The sequence below is a fragment of the Taudactylus pleione genome, unplaced genomic scaffold, assembly GCF_031769625.1.
Source record: "Taudactylus pleione unplaced genomic scaffold, aTauple2 ptg000943l, whole genome shotgun sequence".
Classification (NCBI taxonomy): domain Eukaryota; kingdom Metazoa; phylum Chordata; class Amphibia; order Anura; family Myobatrachidae; genus Taudactylus; species Taudactylus pleione.
The window spans coordinates 83,671-89,999 of record NW_028285344.1 but is presented as its reverse complement, the minus strand read 5'-3'; the positions used below and the strand labels follow the sequence as shown (position 1 = coordinate 89,999).

General features: G+C 43.8%; 1 pseudogene; it reads left to right on the top strand.

The window, feature by feature from the left end:
- The first annotated feature begins 5,612 nt into the window (after positions 1-5,612).
- Positions 5,613-5,731, top strand: LOC148473286 (5S ribosomal RNA; annotated as a pseudogene).
- Positions 5,732-6,329: the final 598 nt, after the last annotated feature.

The window sequence follows — 6,329 nt, the reverse complement described above, 5'->3', positions numbered from 1 at the left end:
GATAGACGGATACAGTATGTATGTAGATTTATGTGTATATATATATTTATATATATACATATCGTGCATAAATCATGAATATTAGATAAAAATATATAGTGTAATACCAACATATACAGTATAAAAAAGTGCTCTCATGAAAGGAATAAAATGGTGAATGTATTCAGTTCAAGAATGAGAACCATAACAGCGATTGTGTAAATACTGTAAGCACTGCACTCGTGCTTTATAGATCCAACACCTAATGAGATCCCAAAAGAGTGATATAACTCGTACCAACAATTAGTAGATCACGGTCACGTACGGTACATCATCTCATAGGTACATTGCCATTGTCCCGATATGACATAGATATGACTTAGAAAGATAAGTATATGGACAGAAATAAGATTAATATATAGGCAGAAACACACACGCACACACACATACACACACGCACACACACATACACACACGCACACACACATACACTCACGCACACACACATACACTCACGCACACACACATACACTCACGCACACACACATACACTCACGCACACACACATACACTCACGCACACAACCTTGAGATAAATGTATAGAAAAAAAGAGACAAGGGGCCAAATGTAATAGGGTGAGAGTTTAGGAAATGTGAGAGTTTAGCAGTAAAACTCTCACAATAATACATTGATCGAGTTGTATTTTCAAAATAGGAAACACCTGGATGAGAGTTTAAGGGGTCTATGTATTAAGCAGTGATAAGAGACAGAGTGAAAAGTGATGTCTGTGATAAGGTACCAGCCAATCAGCTCCCAACTGTCATTTTTCAAACACAGCCTGTGAGATGACCCCTAAATCTTGAAAGTTTGTTGAGTATGTTCCACGTTCTGTGACTTTATAGCATGTAATAGCCTGCGAGATGCAGGTATCAGCGAGTTCCCAGAGAGCCTACATGATGTTTCAAAGAGGCAGTTGTCAGGTTTGGATTATTTTATGAACCCGGGGTGGATGCAGGAGAAGAAACTGGAACGGGTTTGCAGTAGTGAAATGCAGCAGATTTAATAGGAGTATTATAATTCATGAAACGGTGATAGATATATAAACTGGCAGAAATAAACAAGTCCAAGTGATGTGTAGCTGAAAACAAATGTCTGTCAGGAAAACAAAGTCCAATTAATAAGACTGGGAACAAGTGTCAGGTAGAAAACACAAGGTCCAATGGAGGTGTGACTGAGGAACAGAGGTCTGAAGTACTGGAGTGGGTCCTGAGTCCGGAGAGCTGGAGGGTTCACAAACCGTGGGGTGAGTAACGGGGTATAGCAGGGTAGATGCGGGTATCCGGGAACAGCCTGTGATGGAGACAGAGCAGGAAACGGAGCACTGCTAGGACTGTAATAATCACACTGAGCTAAGGAGCACAGAGAACTCTCACACAGCTTGCGCTGTGTACACATTGCACTGGCAACTAGAGGGTGTGCTGAACACCCTTAAGTACCATGGGAAAGTGCTGCTGAGAGTACACACAATATGCTCCAACCTTATTGCCCATTCACATGCACAAAACCAAGATGGCGGCACCCAGCAATCCCCAGTGCGGCAGCGCTGCCAGTCTCACCTGTCACCACATGGCCTGTACCCTTCAGACATCCATGCAAACCTCGCACCAACATCCAGACACCAGCACCCCCACCGGTAGGACCGTGCCAAAGAACCTGCACAGTTAGAGATCATGACCAGCCAGGTACAACAACTCTGGTCGTGCCAATGCCCCCTCATTTACGAGTGGCCTCCGGACACTTACCAGGCTTCTCTGGGTTAGAGGCACGGAACTTGCGGATGAGGCTAGGAGCATTATCATCATCTGCTTTAATCCAGCATCATTCTTCTGGGCCATAAGCCTTCCAGTCCAGCAGGTACGGTAAACGTCCATATCGAAAGTGGGAATCCAGGACTTGTTTCACTTCGAATTCTACCCCTTTCTGAGTGAGAACTTTAGGAGGTGCAGGAAGGACTTTGAGGAACTTATTGAGAACAAGAGGTTTTAGTAGGGAAATGTGAAATGAATTCGGAATCTTGAGGTAAGAAGGGAGTTTTAGTCTGTAGGCCTCATGGTTAATGACCTCAATGATAGAAAAAGGATCGATGAACCGGGGTGCGAATTTCATGGAGGCGTAGGTTGCAGTTGGAAAGCCAGACCTGATCCCCTGCTTGCATCTTGGGAACAGTTCTACATTTCCTATCTGCCCCTTTTTTTATAATGGATAGTATGTGAGGTGGGTCCCAAAGGATATTCACCTGAGGGTGCGCTCATATAAACAGCAGGATCGATATAATACATTAATACATTTTATTAAAAGTATGTACATTAAAAAACATATAAGAAATAATACAATGATAATACAATAAATCCACTCAAGGATATAACAATTATCTCATATCTTTGGCAATTCTTATCACTGCTCAATAATTTCAATTTTGCAAATGGATTAATTAAACTCCTTCCAATAATGCGTTTATCCAGATCAAGCAATAAAGATCTCTAGTTCCAATTTAGGGTTAAAAAGCTCCCGACTATAATAGGATTAAGTAGCCTCCGCGCAAGCTTCAACTTTAAACAATTCCACTCCAGTGGTGAGTATAGTCTCCAACCAACACTATCTGCAGCCAGCCGAAAGAAAAGTCTGCGGAAGCTATTTAAAAAGACAGTGGTGGTGTAAAAGCTCAGTCTTAGTATAATTACCCAGCTCTCCTTACACTGCTGATTGCAGGACCGATGCCGGTCCAAGTGTATTGTAGATGTCTTGCTATATCACGGACTTGAAATTCTCTGTCTGTGTATATCCAGGGAGACGGTTGTTCCTTTTTTTATAACGCTGAGAGGTCTTGAGGAGAGTTGCATGAACTTGTGTCCAAATCTGTGCACATTTTCGTAGAGTAGAATCAACTGCAGGAACATCATAGATTGGCAGGTCTTTAAACGAAACTCTAGGATGGAGACCATAAACCGCATAGAATGGTGACTGACCGGATGAAGAATGGTAAGAGGAATTCTGCGCCAATTCTGCCTAAGGAAGAGAGTCAGACCAGTTATCTTGGGAGGACATGTAAACTCTTAAAAAGGTCTCTAGGTCCTGGTTCACCCTTTCTGTAGATCACAGTTTCTCAAACTCGGTCCTCAGGACCCCAAACAGTGCATGTTTTGCAGGTCTCTTCACATAATTACTAGTGAACCTCTTAGCTGCACCTGTGGATAATTTAAAACGTGTCAGTGACTAATGAATACACCTGTGCACCTGCTGGGTGATCTGCAAAAAATGAACTGTGTGGGGTCCTGAGGACCGAGTTTCAGAACCACTGCAGTAGATCCATTACTTTCAGGGTGATAGGCTGTAGAGAAATTTAATTTGACTTGCAGAGTAGAACAGAGAGCTCTCCAAAATCTGGCCACGAACTGTACTCCACGGTCCAATACAATTTCAGTTGGCAGTCCGTGCAGATGAAATATATGGTGTATGAAAAAACTGAGCCAGTTCAGAAGCGGAGGGTAGTTTTTTAAATGGAACATAATGGACCATCTTGGAGTAACGGTTGAACACCTCCCAGATGGTGGTGTAGCCATTGGAAACCAGAAAATTTGTCACGAAATCCATGGACAGATGGGTCCATGGACGGGTTGGAATAGGAAGTGGCACCAGATCTCTGGCAGGAGCTTGTCCAGATGTTTTGTGTTGGGCACATTGAATACAAGAGACAATGAACTCAGCCACCTTTGATTTCATGGCAGGCCACCAATAGGAGCATTGCAAAAACTCCAACGTTTTACAGATACCTGTGTAGCCAGCAAAGCGAGAAGAATGAGCCCAGGACAGAAGTTCTTTCCATAACTCCGGCACCACAAAGGTTTTCCCTAGAGGAGGTTGTACTTGAATGGTAGCGAAGATCTTAGAGTCGAGAACCAGAGTCTCTCTGCGGACTTCCACATTGCTATCTGAAGAGGAGGAGTGTGACAGAGCATCAGCTTTTTATTGAGGGATCCAGGATAATAGGTCAGAGTAAAACTAAAACGTGAAAAGAATATGGCCCAGCGGGCCAACCTGGAACTGATGCATTGGATATTTTTTAGAAACAGCAGGTTTCGATGGTTGGTGTATACAGTAAAAGGAAACTTGGCACCTTCGAGTAGATAACGCCACTCCTCCAAGGCTAACTTGACCGCCAGCAATTCCTTCTCTCCGACGGCATAATTACCCACAGTGATTACAGCCTGCTATGTTTCCTCTTCTCATACATTCTTCCTGGATGGAGGTTTATGTCCACGCAGTTCAAAATCTGTTTTTTAACATCTATCTACATTATCTGCAGATGTTACATGTGAATAAGGCGTCAGCTGTCTAAGCATATATATGATTTGTAGTCCATCCTGCTTTCAGATTCTGATATATCATTTGAGGAGAAAGTGGATACACAGGTTTCTCCCTCTGGACCTATCTCGGAGGAGGAGCATCATTCATCAGTGGATGTTCTTCTCTAGAGGGGCGGTTAATTCAATCCTCAATATAGTGGATGAAGTACCTAAAGCCTAATAAACCTGGTGTTCAGACACCAGAAGGTGATTTAAGCTGGATTCCCTCAATCTGAACAGCTCACTGAGTTTATAGGGGAAGCATGGAACACTAAGTAGACTGTTCCAGATTCCAAAAAAGATTAGTATCTTTTTCCCCTCTCCCACAGAGATAGTGCATTAGGTGGGAAATCCCTCTCCCTGCTGGGGATTCTTACATGACACCTTCCTAAGGGTTACACCCAAGAAGGTTGCATTCACAACTCCCCCATCAGATCCTATCAAGGCAATTTATGCCCTGCTAAATTCAGGGGTGTTAATCCCGGTTCCTTTAACTAACAATGAAGGAGTTATTACTCAGATTTGTGTTTGATTCAGAAGCTAAATAGGTATCGCTCTACTCTGAATCTGAAATCTCTCAAAAGGTTCATCCATGTGCCCAAGTTCCGTATGGAGACCCTACGTTCAATTATGCTGACAATGGAACCTGGGAATTTCATGGTTCCCCGAACATACAGGATCATATCTGCATGTACCTATTGCACCATTCACCAAGGGTTTCTGAGTTTTGGCTGCTCATCAGCAACATTACCATTGCCTTTTGGTCTATCCACAGCCCCTCGGTTGTTTACCAAGATAATGGCGGTCATGATTGCTCATTTCAGAAGGAGTCAGGATATTGCCATACTCTATGGAGGTTTTACTATTGAGAATGCGCATATTGCTCCAAAATCAGAGGGTACCCATTCACTCAGCTAGGCAAGTCCTGGGGTCCATGGATCCACCTTCAACATGGTGGAATATGCCCAGTTCCATTTCAGACCTCTACAAAGATTGATTCTCTCCAGGTGGAATGGACAGCATGATCTTATAAGGTCTCAGAGGATCCTTCTCACTCCAGAGGTTCATCACTCCCTCCTGTGGTGGCTGAGAAAGGATCATCTAGACAAAGGGCGCCCCATTCTGGAATCCAAATTGGATCTAACCACAGATGCCAGCCTTAGCGGATGGAGGAAAGTGACAGGTCATCACACCTTCCAGGGAAAATGGACAAATCAAGAGGGTCATAACACCTACAGCTACACCACACTGGGCATGCCCAATCTCATCTGATCTTGGAAGCTATGCAGTATTGGGCCTGGTTAGTACTTGGATGGGAGACCACCTTGGAATACCAGGTGCTGTAGGTAACTGCCAATAAACATTCTGGAACTGCGAATAGTATACAGAGCACTAATCAGGGCACAGGACCTGTTTCAGGGCAGGCCGGTCCAGATCCAGTCCGACAATGCGAATACAGTGGCTACCTTATCATCAGGGAGGCACAAGAAGTTATGTAGACATGAAGAAAGTGACAAGGGTTCTGATTTGGGCAGAACATCATCTTCCAGCTATCTCAGCAATATTCATACCGGGAGTGCTAAATTGAAAAGCAGACTGTCTTATTTTCCAGGACATATACGCTGGAGAGTGGTCTCTCTATCCAAGAGTGTTTCAGCTTCTAGTAAACAAATGGGGTCTACCAGAAATAGATCTCATGGCATCACACCACAACCACAGGGTTCCCAAGTGTGGGTCCAGGTCTAGAGACCCATCAGCTGCATTTGTGGATGCACTGGGATGGGATTTCAAGCTAGCATATCTATTGCCACCGATTTCTCTACTCCCAGGAGTTCTCAGAAAATTCAAACAGGAAGGCGGAATGGTAATACTGGTGCCTCGGGCTTGGCCCAGATGTCATTAGTTCACCGACATACATAATCTGTCCATTGACAGTCCTATCCTCTT